This window comes from Bufo gargarizans, chromosome 4 (assembly GCF_014858855.1).
Source record: "Bufo gargarizans isolate SCDJY-AF-19 chromosome 4, ASM1485885v1, whole genome shotgun sequence".
In the NCBI taxonomy this organism is placed as follows: Eukaryota; Metazoa; Chordata; class Amphibia; order Anura; family Bufonidae; genus Bufo; species Bufo gargarizans.
The window spans coordinates 534276415-534299162 of NC_058083.1; the positions used below are offsets into that span (position 1 = coordinate 534276415).

Consider the following 22748-nt stretch of genomic DNA (forward strand, 5'->3'; position numbering starts at 1 on the left):
GGATTGCAGTTGCTCCTGGCCGCTCCTCTCTATACAGATCACGGCTGTAATGACGGATGGAGTTCCTTCCAGAAGCTGCTCCTGGAAACAATTTTTAATAAGCACAAAGTAATAATAATGTTGCCCCAACTTATATATAAACTGCAGTCATTCTTTGGATTCTCTCTTTTAGGGTCCATTCACACGTCCACAAATGGGCCCGCAATATCGGGAACGGGTGCCGACCCGTTCATTCTCAATGGGGCAGGAATCGATGCGGAGAGCACACTATGTGCTCACCGCATCCGCATTTCCAGAGCGCGGCCCCGAACTTCCGGGCCGAGGCTTCGCCAAAAAATAGAACAAGTCCTATTCTTGTCCGCAATTGCGGAAAAGAGTAGGTAGTTCTATGCGGGGTGCCGGCCGGGTGAATTGCGGATCTGCAATACACCACGGACGTGTGAATGAACCCTTACACAGGATTTTTTACTTACATAGTTTTTTGTAATTTCTATATTTTCCTCGCCGACTTTCAAGTCCTATAAGTTTTTTACTTTTCCGTTTACACAGGCTTATTTGCAGAACAAGTTGTATTTTTTAATACCACATTTTTTTCTATTACTACTTTGTGCAGAAAAAGAAAATTCTACTTTAAATCCTCTTTCACACAAATGATTTGTGAGTGAGTGCAATGCGTTTTGCACGCGAGTGAGAAAAAACTGAATGTGGTACCCAGACCCGAACCAGGACTTCTTCACTGAAGTTTGGGTTTGGGTTAGGTGTTCTATTCATTTTATTATTTTCCCTTATAACATGGTTATAAGGGAAAATAATAGCATTCTTAATACAGAATGCTTACTAAAATGTGGATTGAGGGGTTAAAAAATATCCACTTGATCGCGCAGCCGGCATCCTCTTCTTTCAGGACCTGCAAAAGGACCTTTGATGACGTAATGGCGCTCACCAATCTTCTATGTTAATTCAGCAGGACCTGCGCTGATGTCCCCGCGCTCACCACATGGTCGTCACGGGGGACATCAGCGAAGGTCCTGCTTAATGAAGATAGAAGATTGGTGAGCGCCATTACGTCATCAAAGGTCCTTTTGCAGGTCCTGAAATAAGAAGAAAGAAGAGGATGCCGGCTGCGCGATCAAGTGGATATTTTTTAACCCCTCAATCCACATTTTACTAAGCATTCTGTATTCAGAATGCTATTATTTTCCCTTTATAACCATGTTATAAGGGAAAATATTACAGTGAATTTACTTTAATGGGGTTGCTCATCCCTATCATCACCTAGCAACCATGCATGAAAATCGCACCGCATCCGCACTTGCTTGCGGGTGCTTACAATTTTCACGCATCCCCATTCATTTCTATGGGGCCTGCGTTGCGTGAAAAATGCAGAATATAGAACATGCTGCGATTTTCACACAACGCACAAGTAATGCGTGAAAATCACCGCTCATCTGAACAGTCCCATTGAAGTGAATGGGTCCGGATTCAGTTCGGGTGCAATGCGTTTACCTCACGCACTGCACCCGCACAGAATTTTCACCCTAGGCCCCTTTCACACAGGCGATTTTTCCACGCGGGTGCGATGCGTGAGTTGAACGCATTGCACCCGCACTAAATCCGGACCCATTCATTTCTATGGGGCTGTGCACATGAGCAGTGATTTTCACGCATCACTTGTGCGTTGCGTGAAAATCGCAGCATGTTCTATATTCTGCGTTTTCACACAACGCTGGCCCCATAAAAGTGAATGGGGCTGCGTGAAAAACGCAAGCATCCACAAGCAAGTGCGGATGTGATGTGTTTTTCCACTCATGGTTGCTAAGAGATGTTGTTTGTAAACCTTCAGTTTTTTATCACGCATGTGAAACACATTGCACCCGTGCAATAAAAACTGAACAACTGAAAGCAATCGCAAACAAAACTGACGGAACTTGCTTGCAAAATGGTGCGAGTTTTCCTGAACGCATCTGGACCTAATCCGTATAGTTTGTGTGCAAGAGGCCTAACACGCTTGCAAGTAGGTCCAGGGGTAGCTCCCCCTAACTGCAGTGGCGTACATACCAGGGTCGCAGTTGCGACCGGGCCCGGCACTCCAGGGGGCCCGGCCGCCTGTGGACCCCCCCCCCAGGCCGCTGGCAGGGTTCCCGCTGTACTCACATGTAATGGAGCGCTCTGATGGGGCCTGGCATGAAGTACAGTGGCAATTTCGGGCCCCATCAGAGCGCTCCATGCCACCATTACATGTATAATATGGGGGTGGGGGTGGGGGCCGGAGGGTCAAGTAAGGGGGGGGGGGCGCACTCACACGGCCGGCAGTTCCGTTTCTATAGTGAAGCAGGGAAACCTCTCTGCTCCCTGCTTCACTGATCTTCAGAGCTCAGGAGCTCCCCCTGCTGGCCCCAGATCGCGCTGCTGGCTGTGGGAGGAGACCTTAAAGGGAACTTGTCACCAGGATTTTGCGCATAGAGCTGGGGACATGGGCTGCTAGATGGCCGCTAGCACATCTGCAATACCCAGTCCCCATAGCTCTCTGCGCTTTTATTGTGTTAAAAAAACGTTTTTCATGTCCGTGGATCCTCCAAAAATCAAGGAAGACCCACGGACGAAAAAAAGGTCACAGATCACGGACCTACGGACCCCGTTTTTGCGGACCTTAAAAAAAAACGGTTGTGTGCATGAGGCCTGACTCAGGATTTTTGTGAAAAGCCAATGCGTCCTGTATCTTCTCGGATAATCCCTGGCAAAATTGGCTACAGAGACCTGGATCATTCCACGCCGTATCCGTAGGCCATCTCCTAATTTCAGAGCAATAGATTTCTGCAGAACGCTCTCCCTGCCGTATACCACATAACCTGGTCTTGGCCAGGGAGATCCGATCCGGGTCATTGTAAAAAAGACCTAGAGCTCTGAAAAATTCATCTACCAACCAGAGGGACAGTGATCCGGTCGGTAGAGGAAAAGCCCAAGACTGAGCGTCCCATTTAAGCAACAAAATGATAATCCCAACTCTTTGGCCCCTTTCACACGAGCGAGTTTTCCACGCGGTAATGCGTGACGTGAACGTATAGCACCCGCACTGAATCCTGACTTATTCATTTTAATGAGTCTGTGTACATGAGCGTTTTTTTTCACACATCAGTTCTGCATTGCGTGAAAAACGCAGCATGTTCTATAGGCCCCTTGCAGACGAGGGTGTCCGGATAGGATCCAGATGCGTTGCGGCAAACCCGCGCGAGTAGGTACCCAATTGCAGTCAGTTTTTAAGTTCCGTTGTTTAGTTTTTATCACGCGGGTGCAATGCGTTTTGCACGCGCGTGATAAAAAACTGAATGTGGTACCCAGACCCGAACTTCTTAATTGAAGTTCAGGTTTGGGTTAGATGTTGTGTAGATTGTATTATTTCCCCTTATAACATGGTTTTAAGGGAAAATAATAGCATAATACAGAATGCATAGTACAATAGGGCTAGATTGGTTAAAAAATGTTTTAACTCACCTTAATCCACTTCTTCTTTGAGGAATAGGACCTTTGATGACATCATTGCGCTCATCACATGGTCCATCACATGATCATTTACCATGGTGATGGATCATGTGACGGACCATGTGATGAGCGTAGGGACGTCACCACAGGTCCTTTTCCTGTGCACAGCAAAGGTGAAGACAGAAGAGAAGCCGGGCTGCGCGAGCAAGTGGATTAAGGTAAGTTAAATTATTTATTTATTTATTTTTAACCCCTCCAGCCCTATTGTACTATGAATTCTCTATTAGGAATGCTATTATTTTCCCTTATAACCATGTTATAAGGGAAAATAATAATGATCGGGTCCCCATCCCGATCGTCTCCTAGCAACGCAACGCTTTTCACGCAACGCACAATTGATGCGTGAAAATCACCGCTCATATGCACAGCCCCATAGAAATAAATGGGTCCGGACGCATTATACCCGCGCGGAAAACTCGCCTGTGTGAAAGGGGCCATATTCTGCATTTTTCACGCAGCCCTGGCCCTATAGAAGTGAATGGGGCTTCAGTAAAAAATGCATTGCATCCGGAAGCAAATAACGCCATATCAGCATGGCTTCGTGAGGGATCGGTCATGCCAAACTAATTTAATCAGTTTCTATGAGGCGGTAAGTTCTAGACTTGACAGCGGCGAATCAATGGATGTCGTGTATCTGGACTTCTCCAAAGCATTTGACACTGTACCACATAAAAGGTTAGTATATAAAATGAGAATGCTCGGACTGGGAAAAAACGTCTGTATGTGGGTAAGTAACTGGCTGAGGGATAGAAAACAGAGGGTGGTTATTAATGGTACACACTCAGATTGGGTCACTGTCACTAGTGGGGTACCTCAGGGGTCAGTATTGGGCCCTATTCTCTTCAATATATTTATTAATGATCTTGTAGAAGGCTTACACAGTAAAATAAAAAATTTCGCAGATGACACTAAACTGTGTAAAGTAATTAACACTGAAGAGGACAGTATACTGTATATATACTACAGAGGACAGTATACTGTATATATACTACAGAGGACAGTATACTGTATATATACTACAGAGGACAGTATACTGTTATATACTACAGAGAACAGTATACTACTACAGAGGACAGTATACTGCAGGCATGCTCAACCTGCGGCCCTCCAGCTGTTGCAAAACTACAACTCCCAGCATGCCTGAACAGCCTACAGCCATCAGCCTACAGCAGGGCATTGTGGGAGTTGTAGTTTTACAACATCTGGAGGGCCGCAGGTTGAGCATGCCTGGTATACTGTATATACTACAGAGGACAGTATACTGTTATATACTACAGAGGACAGTATACTACTACAGAGGACAGTATACTGTATACATATACTACAGAGGACAGTATACTGTATATATACACTACAGAGGACAGTATACTACTACAGAGGACAGTATACTGTATACATATACTACAGAGGACAGTATACTGTATATATACACTACAGAGGACAGCATACTACTACAGAGGGATCTGGATAGATTGGAGGCTTTGGCAGATAAGTGGCAGATGAGGTTTAACACTGACAAATGTAAGGTTATGCACATGGGAAGGAATAATGCAAGTCACCTGTACATACTAAATGGTAAAACACTCGGTAACACTGACATGGAAAAGAAGGTTTGTACACAAACATAGAAGAGGATTCTTTACGGTAAGAGCAGTGAGACTATGGAGCTCTCTGCCTGAGGAGGTGGTGATGGTGAGTACAATAAAGGAATTCAGGAGGGGCCTGGATGTATTTCTGGAGTGTAATAATATTACAGGCTATAGCTACTAGGGAGGGGTCGCTGATCCAGGGAGTTATTCTGATGCCTGATTGGAGTCGGGAAGGAATTTTTGATTCCCCTAAAGTGGGGAAAATTGGCTTCTACCTTCTAACGCATTGCACCAGTGCAGAAATAGGGTCCATAGCCTCACTGACACAAACAAAAATGACGGTTTGCGGCGGTTGATATTGTCACGGTGTGGTGTGGGAACTAACTCCACACCAAACCAAGAGGGGGGAGGGGAAAGGTATTAGGCTGGAAACTAGGGATAGGGGGGTGGTCACACCTAGTGAGTCCCTAATCAGAGCCCTGACTACGGAAAAAATCAAAACCAAGGAAGAACCTGATATGATAGCACCTACCACAGTAGAAAGATCCAAGGGTATATTCAATCTCTCGAAATACAACTTACATCCCAGTGAGATATTGCTTTTGAGCAAGGGTCTCTCGTTTTGCCCCACTGACCAATCTGATCTCTTTGAGGTGTTTGTTGACCTGAATCAATTTATCAGGAAATTGACACTCCAGAGACACTTCGCTGGGAAATCTTTAGAACCTAAAAGTATGACTAACCCGGTCCCTACGTTGACCGACGTATCTATTCAGACACCTATTCCCTGTGATCTTAAAGGGAAATCCACTTTCTACCCACTGGATAGCAAAGGTCCCTTCATTGAATATTTCTATGACGTGACAATGCGGGACCTTAAAACTGCTCTAATTAAGCCGCAAAGAGAGAACGCCGATAAGGGACTAGGCTGCAAGATCAAAGATAATCTGAGGCATAAAGAAAAACTTGCCACAAAAACCCTCATGAGAAACAGGGACATTGTGATAAAAAGTGCTGATAAGCGAGGGGGGATTGTCATTTTAGATACAGAATATTATATCGCGGAATCTATGAGGATCCTTTCTGATGAAAATATTTATAGACCCCTCCTAGAGGACCCCACTCGGGATTTTAAGAAATTACTGTATGACCTTGTTCTATCAGGGTATGAAGGGGGTATCATAGATAAAAAATTGAAAACCTTTCTTCAAACTGCACATCAGTCTACTCCACGTTTTTACTTCTTGCCGAAGATACATAAGTCCTTAACCAATCCTCCAGGTAGGCCGATCATATCAGGGGTTGGGGGCCTAACGGCAAATTTATCAGCCTATGTGGATAACTATCTGCAAAAATATGTAACAAAGCTCCCTTCCTATATCAGGGACACGGCCCACCTTATAACTTCACTAGAAAGCTTTTGTTGGGAAGATGATTTTATTTGGGTAACACTAGATGTGTCAGCCCTTTACACCAATATTAGACATGAACTGGGTATTGCTGCTATAGTCCATATGTTGTCCCAGGATGTACAAATGCCAGACAGAGAGATTTTATTTGTAGGGCCATAGAATTTATTTTAAAACATAATTATTTCACTTTTAATAACAACTTTTATCTACAAACCCAAGGCACGGCAATGGGTACGAAATTTGTGCCATCCTACGCCAATTTGTTTATGGGCATGTTTGAGGAGAAGATTGGCATTTTATCCCATCCTAATATAAAATTTTATCGTAGGTTTATAGACAACATTATTTTTATTTGGAAGGGGGATAGTGTCAAATTATGTAATTTTATTGAGGAACTGAATTTAAATGATTGGAATTTAACCTTTACATTGGAATACAGTACCATATCGGTCATTTTTTTAGATCTTAAACTCACTATAGAAAGCAATAAAATTGTTACGCAAACTCACTTTAAGACGGTTGATGCAAACAGTTATTTAGAGTATACGAGTTGTCATCACTCCAAGTGGATTAGAAACATCCCCTTTAGTCAACTAAAAAGGATTAGGAGGAACTGTTTTGACGACCATACTGTGAAGACTCAAATAGGGTTCCTTAAGAAGAGATTCAGGGACAAAGGGTACCCAAAAAAACTATTGGAAGACTCTATCAAGAGGATCTCGAAAACATCCCAACTGGACAGTCTACAACCGAAGGTTGTTAATTCAGCATCTGGAACAAAAGACCCTGGTTCAATGCGCCGTCTAAGTCTAGTTACCAGATATAGTTCTCAACACAACCTTATTCGAGAAATCCTAAGGAAAAACTGGTCCATACTATTAAAGGATCCCCTTTTGAATAAAGGCATCACCCCTACACCTATTCTGACTTTCCGTAGAGCAAATATTAACCTACAAAAGGCCACCTGTCAACCAGACAGCTACGATTACCACTCATAAAACATCTAAGGTAAACCAAAATGAACAAGTGGAAATGATGTATAAAAGTATAAATTTATTATAAAGTATGAAGGATGGAACAACTACAGATAATGCAAGGATACGGAGAAGCGCAGGGTCAAAGACACCACAAAACACCAATGTATCTGTGGGTTATAACACACAGAAAGGTACAGTCCATTAATTATAATACAAGCTCAGGAAATACCTGGATGGCCAGATGTAGTGTCTCCGCAATGAGACTATGCACAAGTCATGCAAATGACCATACCAGGTACGAGAAAGAGCTTTATCACACTACACATAGTACTTAAACCATTAAAGCAGACCATGGAAATAACAAGTACTCAAGTTGAAGTAAAAATCTTGATAATATGCACCATGGGTGTGTGGAGGGACTCACTATGGATGTATACAGAAGTCCCAGGCAACGGTGTGAAACGATACTAACTCAGAACGTACCTGAGGACATAGTGGTGAGTGGACGGTCGGACCCTGGGCGCACAACCTCGACGCGCGTTTCACCTTACGGCTACGTCAGGAGGTACTGGATTGTGTGCAGACAGGGTATATATAGAAAAAAGTGGGAGTGGGTAGGTGGAGTGAAATTACCTCTATATGGTACACCTGCGGTCCACATGCACGGGCGAGGAAAGCTCCATGATGCAAGACGTCATCTCTCGGCGCATCCACGTCATCGCGCATGCGCGACACTTAGACGTCACGGAGCGCGTCGAGATGGCGCCGTGCAGCGCATGCGCAGTCCGCGGCCCTGTGGAACGCAGGTGACCCGCAACTGATAGTACATGAATAAGAGGCCAGGAAGCGTCACAGTCACGTGAACGACAGAGACGGGATGCCGGAATCTACACTAGACACATCCATATTGAGTCCCACAGAAATTGTACTAGGCCTGAGACCAGCGAACAGTGCCATAAGTGACAAAAGACATATGTGATAAATACAGTATGATGTATTAAGTCCGCCGTATATGTGTGTGGGCGGGACAGAGCACATCCAAGGTCAATTGGTTGCTCTAGCCCGCCCACACAGACAACAGCCACTGTATGAAATAGAAAACATGTCACAACGAACCATATAATTAAAACTAAAGTGCCATCTAACCAGAATCCATATAAATGGAAACAAAGTGCCGTGTATCGGGGATCCATATAAATGGAACCAAAATGCCATAATGGCATGGAAAAAATAAAAAATAAAAATAAAAATAAAAATTTTAAAAAAAAAATATATATATAAAGTATCGTGTCTAAAGGCATAGTGTATTGTGTAAAAAGTAGTACTACTTTTTACACAATACACTATGCCTTTAGACACGATACTTTATATATATATATATATTTTTATTTTATTTATTTTTTTATTTTTCCATGCCATTATGGCATTTTGGTTCCATTTTATCCTCCAATGCTCGTGTTCACTCTTTTACATAGGCCGTACCACACAATCCCTGCGTGAAAGAATGAACGAGCACCGCTCAAACATTACGAGGAAAGTACTCGCGCATAGTGTCTCCAGACATTATGCTAAAATACATGATGGCGACCCTGCATGCTTGCGTGTGACACCAATTGAACAGGTCACACACTGTTTCCAGGTATTGTGTAAGAAAGAAATGTACTGGATATTCCACCTGAACAGACTAACACCCTTTGGTCTCAATGAGTCCCTGGAGTATGTTAATTTTTGAATTATATATATTTTTTGTGCTAATTTTTGATTGGTTTAGGAATTTTTAGATATATGATTTATGGGAGTTTTTACATATGTAGAAGCTTTTTTGGTTATTGTTATTTTTATATCCCACTAGTTTATCGTGTCCATATGCTGTAATTGTATTTATGTATTTATATATTTTTTATTATCCATTTCTTATACTATATATCATATCCTTATAGATATGTGATGTTAGAGTCCTACCCTGTCCCGGAATTGATCCTTTGGGTCATAGGTTTTTTCTCTGTACCTATGGAAAATATCTTTTTTTTTTTTTATTGATTATCTTTATTAATTAATATATCAAAACACTACAAATAGAAAAAAGGATGCAATTCCCCCCCAACCCCAATTCCCTAACCCCTCCCCTCCTACCTGTGATGCGTCAAAAAAAAAAATATAAAAAAAAAATTATCACAACTAGTCAGGTCCTCCAACCAGCCCATATCTTAGTCCACTTCTCCTCAGCTTCCCTCTGTTTATACATGATTTTCTCATAATTTTTTACCTTATTAATTAGATTTATCCATGTATTTATATCTGGAATATATCGAGCAAACCAGGTCCGACTGATCAGCACTCTGGCCAACATCAGTATCCTACTCAGGAGGAACTTTTGATAATTATGATTATTTAGTTTGGAAAGATCATTAGGCACAAGTACTTGTAATTCAAAGGGGATTCGAACTTTTAGTTTATACATAATACAATTATTTATAGCATTCCAATAATTTATGAGTTCTGGACAAGTCCATATCATGTGAAGAAAATCCGCTCCTGCAGTGTCGCATTTAGGGCAGTTAGACGTGTCTCTTAATCCACATTTATTCATCCATAAAGGAGTGATATATAGTCTATGGCAAATATAGAATTGTACTAAAACATGGTTAAAGTTCTGGGATAGTGAAGCTAAGTTCCCAAAAATATTCTCCCACCCTTCTAATTGTAAATTCGGACAATCCACCTCCCACGCTCTTTGTCCTGGTGACTGTGTATCACTAAACCGTGCCTTAAGTAGTAACTTATATATATTTGAAATCTTTATTCTAGACAGTGTACCCCCTACCCAATCATTCAAAAAGGATGAATTATCTATATCCAACACCAGTTTATCGTCCAGACTGGATAGTACTGAGCGCAATTGAAAATACCTAAACCATGAAAGGTTTTCTATATTATGTGTCATCTCTATAAATGGTTTAATATCTTTATCCTTAACTACCTGTGAAATGTACAGAATTTTATTCTTCTGCCAAAAAGTGTCGGCTGCAATATCATCCAGCCTTTGTAAGTACACATTATGCCAAAGGGGCGTAAATGTAAGTGAACCCTTAACCTTCAACCATGTCCTAGTTGTGGCCCACGCTTTCAGGAGTAGTTTTATAGTCTCTCTGTAGCCTCGCTCATAGCTCTTCAATAGCCCAGATTCCAACAAGGTAAAAATATTATTATGAGCGTGACTACCTACCAACTTCCCCAGTAGTGCACTGTTCTCTGATTCATAGCACATCAATAGCTGGGCTGCAATAAAATACCCTTTGAAGTAAGGGAGATTTAGGCCCCCGCACTCCACTGATTTATACAAATATTCCAGCTTTATTCGAACTCGCTTTCTTCCCCATATTAAATCATTAATTATTCTTTCCATGAGTTTAAAATACTTATCTTGAATCCAAATAGGTGTATTCCTGAGCACATAAAGAAATTGTGGTAATATCACCATTTTAACCAGTGAAACTCGGTCAGCTCTGGATAGGGGAAGTCTCAGCCAAATCCCTATTTTAGCTCTACTCCTTACCATTATGGGAATCAAGTTAAGTTGTACAAAATTTTCAACCCGGGGTGATATAGTCAAACCCAAGTATTGGAAGGTGTCAACAATGTCCAACTGTGTCCGGAAAATATCTTTGAATATATCCAATGAATATTTTATTAGTTCTTTTAGTCCCATTTTTCTAGTATTTATTATATATTTTCTATTCTATATATTTTTTATTTATTTCTATATTTCTATTTTTTATTTTTATACATACTATATATCATATATTATATACCTTTTATGGGGGGAAGGGGAAAAAATGCATCTACTATATATAAAAGTTGTTCTACTGAATATATGATCCTCTATTAGTCCATCTAGCTCCATATAAAAAATAATAAATACAAAAAATTATATTTTTATTTTTATTTTTATTCCATATACCATTTATTTATTACTTAATACTCGGCGTATTTTATGTATAATTTTATATTCAGTTTATTCCATTTATTATCTAATGTTTTTTCCTTCTGGAGGAGTATAAGGTCAAGGTACATATATAGATATATATAATATTTGATCCTTGCATCCCTGTGATGGACCCTTTGGTGAACATCCAGGACACCAGCGAGGTTATCCTGGGCGGGGCCGACTGTCCGCTCCATAGTGGAGCGCAGGATGGCGCCGAGATCCCCGCCGATAGGTGCTGTGCTTTCCACTGTGGAACGCACAGGAAGTTACATTACAGGCCGCTTACCGGAAGTGGCCGTGCGTTCCACACTGGAACGCATGGCGATCCGGCCGGTCTCAGGCCCCTGATCATGGCTTTAAGCCAGAATACAGGGTAAAGAAAGTATATCCGGCCAAGATCATTTATTATTGCACAGGAGGGAGGTGGTCCTTATGTCTATCATAATCATTGATTCATCTAATATTGGAGAAACTTTTACTTCTGGTTTCGGGCCCTCCTCGCCTGGGACGCCACCCCCATGTGCTTTTTTATCCTATTTAAGCATCCATTAAAGGGGAAGTACACACAATAGGACTATCTCCTCCTGAAGTACTGGAGACCTCTGTCAAAAGACCCCTGAAGGTAAATTTAGGATATCTGAATATAGTGCTAATAATGCAAATTAATTTTACTTGGATTGATGATCTAGTCTAAATCAAAATTGGATAGGGAAGAAATATTCACTTGTGTATATGGTACTGTTTACAAGTTTAATACCTAATAGTTTGACTTTCAATTGGAACCACTTTTTTTTTTGTGTATTCAGTTATTCTGTATGTCTTATTCTTTTCTTAATACCCTTGAAGAAGGAGGGTTGTGAGACCTCCGAAATGCATTGGGATATTTGTATTTTCTACTGAAATAAACTGCATTTGATCAGAAGCCTTATGGTTTGGCGGCCATCAATTAATACCATCTGATATGCGATCCTGGCTAGGGGGGCAGTTGGTCACGGGTGTCTTGAGTGAGTACTCTAACTTTCAGAATCACCAACCTCCTCTTAGGAGATTATTCTGTATCATCACCATCATCTGGTATAAGGGGGTATTACTTACCACACCTATCTCCTCCATACTCTTGGGAGTGGCGCCTACTATAGTGTTTTCTTTTTTTGAATCACGTCCGGTTGGATCCATTCAGTTGGTTTGGAACCACCAGACGAGATCCATTCATTACTGGTATTTGTATAGCAATAGAACAGTTTATCTATATATATGTATACATCAGCACATCTGTATATCTATATATATGTATACATCAGCACATCAGTATATCTGTATATATGTATACATCAGCACATCTGTATATATGTATACATTAGTATATCTGTATATATGTATACATCAGCACATCTGTATATATGGATACATCAGCACATCTGTATATATGTATATCTGTATACATCAGCACATCTGTATATATGTATACATCAGCACATCTGTATATCTGCCCATAGTACATCTGTATATTTGCTCTCTGTATAGCAATATAGACACCTGTATACATAACTTATTTGTACATAATCTGTCCATAACTATTCCTACTTTCTACACTTTCCTTATCTGTATATAACTTATTGCACTGCTGCCCTTTGCTCTTCTGATTTGATGCTGTAGAACTGTATTTCGTTACCCTGCACTTCACATGTGTAATGACAATATTGTTGAATCACATCAATAACTGACCTGCAGATCTCACCTCCTGGTGCTGCAGGACCTGCGATGATGTCACACTGGTCACATGACAGGAAGTGCTGCACAGTGAGAAACCTTTACTGCTTTACCTCCTCCTCTCATGTGACTGATCACATGACCATGACATCATCACAGGTCCTGCAGGCACTATAATAGAACTTGTTAGGATAAGTTTGGGTATTGTCTGGATTGCAGTTGCTCCTGACCTGACCGCTCCTCTCTATACAGATCACGGCTGTAATGACGGATGGAGTTCCTTCCAGAAGCTGCTCCTAGAAACATTTTTTAATAGGCACAAAGTAATAATAATGTCGCCCCAACTTATATATAAACTGCAGTCATTCTTTGGATTCTCTCTTTTAGGGTCCATTCACACGTCCACAAATGGGCCCGCAATATCGGGAACGGGTGCCGACCCATTCATTCTCAATTGGGCAGGAATCGATGCGGAGAGCACACTATGTTTTTTACTTTTCCGTTTATCCAGGCTTATGAGGGCTTATTTGCAGAACAAGTTGTATTTTTTAATGCCACTTTTTTTTCTATTACTTCTTTGTGCAGAAAAAGAAAATTCTACTTTAAATCCTCTTTCACACAAATGATTTTTCCGTTGTTGTGAACGCACAGCATCCGGACCATATCCTGACTCGCTCCTTCCAATGGGTCTGTGCACATGGGCCTAGTCTTTAACTGATCATCTTTGCATCCAGGAAACATCGCGGCATGCTCTATATGTTCATGTTCCGTTTTTTCATGCAGCCCTGACTCCATAGAAGTGAATGGAGCTTGTGTGAAAAAACGGAAGACATCTGGGTGCAATGCGTTTTTTACTGACGTTTGCTTGGAGATTGGTTTTCTTAAATTTTTCTTCATGTGCATAAAAAACGGAAACAATGAAAGCAATTGCAGACAAAGCTGATTGAAATTGTGTGCGAGACCACCAGTGCTTTCCCTGAACAGATCCTGACACATTGTGTATCGCTCGCGAGAAAGAGGCCGTACAGTTTAGACAATTTTTTTATTATTTTTGTTTTTTAATTTTATATATATAATTGAAAAATAACTTTTTTTTTTATTTATGCAGTTTTTTTATTTTAATTTTTTCATTTCCTTCTAGCTTCTATAGGGATAGGAGCACAGAGAGGTTACAAATCCCCTCCCGCCACCACCCTCACAACACAGTTCTGGGGAACTAGATCTCCACAGCTCCAAGGGGGTTCTGGGCTCCAGCGTTTTCCTCCCATTCTTTGGGCACCCTGATGGAACCCTCTGCTTGATCCTTTGACCAAACTCCGGCAGTTCAGCAGGTGTTATGGCCATTCTTCTCGTTTTAGGCTAAAAAGGATGTGACAAATAGGACACCTGCATGTATTAAAAGGTAAATGAAAGTGTCCCACCTGCTGTAGAAAGCTACAGGATTCCTATAAAAAATGCTTTGTGTGTAATGTATTTCAAAACCACCGAAGGAGAAACAACCTGCTCTCCTCACGGACATAGGACTGATGAAGAAAAGAGGTCCACGCTTCTGTCTCCTCTTCATGCCCTTGGTCAGTTCACTGGCTCCTCCGCTTGCAAAGAGACTTAGATGTGACCGAGATTTGGATTCTGCAGAAGAAACTGAATCCTAAAATTTTCAGTGGCGGACTTGAGGAGGAAGAAGGCCAATCTACCTCCCTAGAGTAACATCAAGCTGTTTGAGATGGTCTTATAGCTTAGCTTTCTTTGGTCCATGTTCAGTATGGTACCCACCATGACACCGAACAGCACAGTGACTTCTATAGACCCTTTAGGCTAGCGCTACACTGGTCAGCTGGATTTCTTGCGACTGCTGCGGCGATACCATCCATTTCTATGGGATCACTGCTGCTCAGCGATCCTGGCTGCAACAGGTGTCGACTTGTAGCCCTAGCCTTAGGCCACTTTCACACGGGCGTTCCGGATTTGATCCGGGTGCATTGCGGCAAACCCGTGCGAGTAGGCACACAATTTCAGTCAGTTTTGACTGCGATTGCGTGCTGTTGTTCAGTTTTTTCCACGTGAGTATAATGCATTTTGCACGCACGTGAGAAAAAACTGAATGTGGTACCCAGACCTGAACCCGGACTTCACTTGAAGTTTGGGTTAGGTGTTCTATTCATTTTATTATTTTCCCTTGTAACATGGTTATAAGAGAAAATAATAACATTCTTAATACAGAATGCTTACTAAAATGTGGATTGAGGGGTTAAAAAATAAAAAAATGTAACTCCCCTCATCCGCTTGATTGCACGGCCGGCATCCTTTTCTTTCTTCTTCTTTCAGGACCTGCAAAAGGACCTGACCTTTGATGACGTAATCACGCTCACCACGTGGTGAGCGGGGGGGACGTGAGCGCAGGTCCTGCTGAATGAAGATAAAAGATTTATATCTTCATTCAGCAGGACCTGCGCTGACGTCACCACGCTCAGCACGTGGTGAGCGCGATTACGTCATCAAAGGTCCTTTGGCAGGTCCTGAAAGAAGAAGAAAGAATAGGATGCCGGCTGAGCGATCAAGTGGATAAGGTAAGTTAATTTACTAAGCATTCTGTATTAAGAATGCTATTATTTTCACTTATAACCATGTTATAAGGAAAAATAATACAGTGAATTTACTTTAATGGGGTTGCTCATCCCTATCATCTCCTAACCATCCGTGAAAATCGCACCGCATCCGCACTTGCTTGCGATTTTCATGCAGACCCATTCATTTCTATACGTGAAAATCACCGCTCATGTGCACAGCCCCATTGAATTTAATACGTCCGGATTCAGTGCGTGTGCAATGCATTTACCTCACGCACTGCACCCGCGCGGAATTCTCGCCTGTGTGAAAGGGGCCTTAACCACTTAAAGGGTTTCTACCACTTCGGTGTCACTTATTTAGCTGTCAGACACTAGCGATCCGCTAGTGTCTGCTCTGGCCAACCATCCTAATATAATTGCTTTTGGGGCACCCGTTTTGATAAAAAAAACTACTTTTATCAATATGCTAATGAGCCTCTAGGTGCTATGGGGGCGTCATTAGCACCTAGAGGCTCCGTCTACCTTCAGAAACTGCCGCCGCCGAGCGCGTCCCTCCAGCCCGCCCATCTCCTCCTGAATGCGATCCTCCTTGTGAGCGTATGTATTCTGCGCATGCGCAGTGAATGTCTGACCGCTTCCTTGCTCAGACATCTCCACTGCGCCTGCGCAATGACGCCATAGTGCTCCGAGGAACAGGCGCAGTGGAGATGTCTGAGCAGGGAAGCTGTCAGACATTCACTGCGCATGCGCCGAATACAGGCGCTCACAAGGAGGATCGCATTCAGGAGGAGATGGGCGGGCTGGAGGGACGCGCTGGGCGGCGGCAGTTTCTCAAGGTAGACGGAGCCTCTAGGTGCTAATGACGCCCCCATAGCACCTAGAGGCTCATTAGCATATTAATAAAAGTAGTTTTTTTTATCAAAACGGCTGCCCCAAAAGCAATTATATTAGGATGGTTGGCCAGAGCAGACACTAGCGGATCGCTAGTGTCTGACAGCTAAATAAGTGACACCGAAGTGGTAGAAACCCTTTAAGGACTCGGCCCTATTTCACCTTCTAGACTTTTTTGCTAATCTGACCAGTGTCACTTTAAGTGCTGATAACTTTAAAACGCTTTGACTTATCCAGGACATTCTGAGATTGTTTTTCCGTCACATATTGTACTTCATGACACTGGTAAAATGAAGTAAAAAAAAATCATTTTTATTTATAAAAAAAATACAAAATTTACCAAAAATTTGTAAAAAATTTCAAATTTCCAAGTTTTAATTTCTCTACTTCTATAATACATAGTAATACCTCCAAAAATAGTTATTACTTTACATTCCCCATATGTCTACTTCATGTTTGGATTATTTTGAGAATGATATTTTATTTTTTGGGGATGTTACAGGGCTTAGAAGTTTAGAAGCAAATCTTGAAATTTTTCAGAAATTTTCAAAAATCCAATTTTTAGGGACCAGTTCAGGTCTGAAGTCACTTTGCGAGGCTTACATAATATAAACCATCCAAAAATGACCCCATTCTAGAAACTACACCCCTCAAGGTATTCAAAACTGATTTTACAAACTTTGTTAACCCTTTAGGTGTTCCACAAGAACTAATGGAAAATAGAGATACAATTTTAAAATTTAACTTTTTGGGCAGATTTTCAATTTTATTATTTTTTTTACTTATACAAAGCAAGGGTTAACAGTTAAACAAAACTATATTTATGGCCCTGATTCTGTAGTTTACAGAAACACCCCATATGTGGTCGTAAACTACTGTACGGGCACACGGCAGGGCGCAGAAGGAAAGGAATGCCATACGGTTTTTGGAAGGCAGATTTTAGCTGGACTGTTATTTTTTACACCATGTCCAATTTGAAGCCCCCCTGATGCACCCCTAGAGTAGAAACTCCAAAAAAGTGGCCCCATTTTAGAAACTACGGGATAGGGTGGCAGTATTGTTGGTACTAGTTTAGGGTACATATCATTTTTGGTTGCTCTATATTACACTTTTTGTAAGGCAAGATAACAAGAAATAGCTGTTTTGGCACCGTTTTTTTATTTTTTGTTATTTACAACATTCATCTGACACCTAATACCTAATATGTATACTTTTTTTTATTTATGTAAGTTTTACACAATGATTTCATTTTTGAAGCAAAAAAAAAATCATGTTTTAGTGTTTCCATAGTCTGAGAGACATAATTTTTTCAGTTTTTGGGCGATTACCTTGGGTAGGGTATGATTTTTGCGGGATGAGATGATGGTTTTAGTGCCACTATTTTGGGGTGCGTGTGACTTTTTGATCGCTTGCTATTACACTTTTTGTGATGTAAGGTGACAAAAAATTGTTTATTTAGCACAGTTTTTATTTTAAAAAATTTACGCTGTTAGGTCATGTGATATTTTTATAGAGCCAGTCGATACAAACGCGACGATACCAAATATGTGTACTTTTTTTTTATTTGTGTAAGTTTTACACAATAACAGCTTTTTTAAAACAAAAAAATTATGTTTTAGTGTCTCCATATTCTGAGCCATAGTTTTTTTATTTTTTGGGCGATTGTCTCAGGTAGGGGCTCATTTTTTGCGGGATGAGGTGACGGTTAGATTGGTACAATTTTGGTGGGAAAGCACCTTTTTGATCGCTTGCTGTTGTACTTTTTGTGATGTAAGGTGACCAAAAAATGGTTTATTTAGCACAGTTTTTATTTTTTACGGTGTTCATCTAAGGGGTTAGGTCATGTGATATGTTTATAGAGCCAGACGCACCGATGGCCACATGGGGACCCGATGGCACCACCGCCGCACCAGGTAACAGCCGCAAACTGCAGGTCTGAATTGATGAATTGACCTGCGTTTTGCGGCGATCCGCGACACGGGGGGGGGGGGGTGGGGGGGTGGACAAAAGCATTTCCCACATTCTGGACATGAATATGGCTTCTCCCCTGTCTGAGTTCTCTCATGTCCATCCAGAATGAATTTCCTGGTAAAAGATTTTCCACATTCTGACCATGAAAATGACCTTTTATCTCTGTGATTTCTCTCATATAAGGAAAGATCAGATTTAATTTTAAAATGTTTCCCATATTTCAGTTTTTTTTCTTGTTTTGCCAATTAATGATTGCTTAGATGAAGGTTTCTTGTGACCAGCAGTATCAGTGGATGGATCTCCGCTGTGAAGGTCTGAGGCTACATTAGGAATTATTGAATCATCTTGTGTGGGATTGTTATCTTCCACTTCATTATAGGGTGGTAGATGGAGATGCTTATGGGAATCTCTCATCCTGTCTTCACCTAGAAAATGTAACAACATTTTCCTACTTTGCTAAAACAAATTTTATTTATATTAATCAAGCTTTATTGAGACAATATCAAGTTAGGAAACATGACGTAAATAGGAGAAATTATCAAAACCAGTGCTAATGGCAACCAATCCCATTCCAACTATACTTTTTCAGGCAGCTTTTGGAAAATTAAAGAAAGGATTTGATTGTTTGTCTTAGGCAACAACTCAATTTTATTTCCCTACAAGCTTTAATACATGTTCTCTTTTGTCTTCGCTGTCATGCTTTATTTGTGCTTTATATATTATGAAAACTACTTTCTTTCTTTTCTTACTTACACCTATCCTTTCAATTCTCAGCCTCTGTATCCCCAAACTCTATTTCTTGGGGCCTATTTTAGACATTTAGGATGAATCATTTGTTCCACTGTTGCCTTTCAACTTTTTTGGCAGTCTTAGGGCACATACATCTTATAGATTTATTTCATTAACTTTTTCTGTGTGGGAATGTGAAAAAACAACAGCAATTCCACCAATTGCATTTGGAAATTTGCACTGTTTGCCATATGGAATAAAAATATGTTACCTTCATTCTGCAGGTCAGTATGATTATGGTTTTCCCAAATAAGCATATAATAATATTTCTGATTGCTGACCCATTCCTAAATTCGACTATTTGACTCCTGATTTGACTTCCTGGTATTGACCTGTTTCGTATTATACTCCGAGTTTGTTTCTCATTTTAATTCTGACCTTTATTCTCTGATTCCAACCTGTCCTGTCTGATTTCTATTTCCCCTTTAGGTTAGGTCCTGTGCACTTATAAATGTGAGAGGCCATCAAGCATTTTGGTGCCGCTACAGGATCATTACCTGCTTTACATCAGGAGATATAGCTCTTAGAATTTGTCTCATGAGTAAGAGATGCAGGTTTATGCAGCTTTCACTGGTACCTGTTTCTAAAGGCCTTGGACCATGATCTTGTTTCAAAGCCTAGATTGTCAGCTTTAAATAAATAACACAGTTCAGCTCACCCCTTTTCTCATGGATACTCTCTAAATGCATGTAAGGTTTTGGAGCAAATTATCAAACGTGAAGAGAAATCCAGCACTGCACAGGGATCCAGATACAATCTCTCTATTCTATGCAGTAGCACTTCCAACCTACTGGTGCAGTTGTTTACAAGCTTAAGACCCAACAGTCTTTACTCATAGCATAGTTCTCAATGGGAGGTTTCCATCCTCCCTCAGCTCACCTTAGGACACCTGTGTAATGGGTTGACAGTTGTGCCGCCCCAGTCAAACTCCCCAATTGCCGCTTTCCTTGAAGCAAGTAGCAATCTATCCTATGAGTAAGGACTGATGGGTCTGAAACATATTAGCGACTTCTATACCGGTCTGTTGGATGTTTTATCACATGAAATAAAAGAGATTTTACCTGGATCCCCATTCAGTGCTGGATTTCTCTTCACCTGATTGTCAGCTTTAAAACAAGACCTGGCTTGTATCTATAACTGATTCTGACTCAGATCCTGCCATCTGTAGTAATGTGTGAGTTACATTATGTCTTGTATTTCTGACTTATATTGGCTTCTCTTTTCCGTGTGAGTTTTCTGATGTTTAGCAAGACTTGATATATGACAAAAAGATTTTCCACTTTCTGAACATGAAAATTGCTTCTCCTCGGTGTGAACTTTGTGGTGTCTAACAAGATGTGATTTCTAACTAAAAGATTTTTCATATTTTAAACATGAAAATGGCTACTCCCCTGTGTGAGTTCTCTGATGTCTAACAAAACACGATTTCAGACTAAAACATTTCCCACATTCTGAACATGAATATGGCTTCTCCCCTGTGTGATCTTTCTGATGTCTATGAAGATCTGATTTCTGAATAAAACGCTTACCACATTCAGGACATGAAAACGGCTTCTCCCCTGTGTGATTTATCTGATGTCTAACAAGATGTGATTTCTGACTAAAAGATTTCCCACATTCTAAACATGAAAATGGCTTCTCTCCTGTGTGAGTTCTCTGATGTCTAACAAGACACGATTTCAGACTAAAAGATTTTCCACATTCTGAACATGAATATGGCTTCTCCCCTGTGTGATCTTTCTGATGTCTATGAAGATCTGATTTCTGAATAAAACGCTTACCACATTCAGGACATGAAAGTGGCTTCTCCCCTGTGTGAGATTTCTGATGTCTATGAAGATTCGTATTCCGACGAAAGCATTTCCCACATTCTGAACATGAATATGGCTTCTCCCCTGTGTGATCTTTCTGATGTCTATGAAGATCTGATTTCTGAATAAAACGCTTACCACATTCTGGACATGAAAATGGCTTCTCCCCTGTGTGATTTTTCTGATGTCTAATAAGATGTGATTTCTGACTAAAAGATTTCCCACATTCTAAACATGAAAATGGCTTCTCTCCTGTGTGAGTTCTCTGATGTCTAACAAGAAACGATTTTAGACTAAAAGATTTCCCACATTCTGAACATGAATATGGCTTCTCCCCTGTGTGATCTTTCTGATGTCTATGAAGATCTAATTTCTGAATAAAACACTTGCCACATTCTGGACATGAAAGTGGCTTCTCCCCTGTGTGAGATTTCTGATGTCTATGAAGATTCGTATTCCGACTAAAGCATTTCCCACATTCTAAACACAAGAATGGCTTTTCCCCTATGTGGACTCTTAAATGGCTCACAAGATGTGATTTCCGCCTAAAACATTTATCACATTCTGAACATGAAAATGGCCTCTCTCCTGTGTGAGTTCTCTGATGTCCATCCAGAATTAATTTCCTGGTAAAAGATATTCCACATTCTGACCATGAAAATGACCTTTTATCTCCGTTATTTTTCTCACACAAGGAAAGATTAGATTTCCTTTTAAAATGTTTTCCACGTTTCTGTTTAGTTCTTGTTTTGCCAGTCCGTGATTGACTAAATGAAGGCTTCTTGTGACCATCGGTATCGGTGGATAGATCTCCGCTGTGAAGGACTGAGAGTACATTAGGAGTTATAGCTTGTGTAGTATTGTTAACTTCTGCTCCGTGATTGGAAGATAAATGGAGATGCTTATGGTAGACTCTAATCCCGTCTTTACCTGAAAAATTAAACAAAACTTTCTTACTTTCCCCCAAAAATTTAGTTTTTTCATTAATCAGTAAAGCTGTATTGGGACAATAGCAAGCCAGAAAACATTAAGTAAATATGAGAAATTATCTTAACTGGTGCTAGTGGCAAAAAATCCCTTTTTGAGACAGCTTTTGGAAAATTAAAGACCTGATTTGATTGGTTGGCTTGGGACACAACTACATTTTTTTCTACAAGTTTTGATACATCTCTTTTGTCTTCGCTGTCATACTTTGTGCTTTATATATTATGAAGACTACTTTCTTCTTTCTTTTCTTACTTACACCTATCCTTTTCAATTCACAGCCTCTGTATCCCCTAAACCCCTTTAATGCCGGCCTATTTTGGGCCACCATTGATGTTTGCATTTGAAATTTTGCACTGTTTACAATATGGCATAAACATATGTTACCTTCATTCTGCCAGTTAGTGTGATTATGGTTTTCCCAAATATGTATAGGTTATGTCATGTACTTATCTGCCCGCGCCTCTGCTGCAATCTTGGCCTTGCTATGGCTGCGTCGCTGGCATTATTTGGGTAACA

The 22748-nt window shown here is 40.7% G+C and overlaps 1 protein-coding gene across 1 annotated transcript in view; it reads left to right on the forward strand.

Moving 5' to 3' along the window:
- Positions 1–22748, forward strand: part of LOC122934742 (oocyte zinc finger protein XlCOF6-like) — a 398458-nt gene that overhangs the window by 251646 nt on the left and 124064 nt on the right. The gene's annotated exons all lie outside the window — the stretch shown is intronic.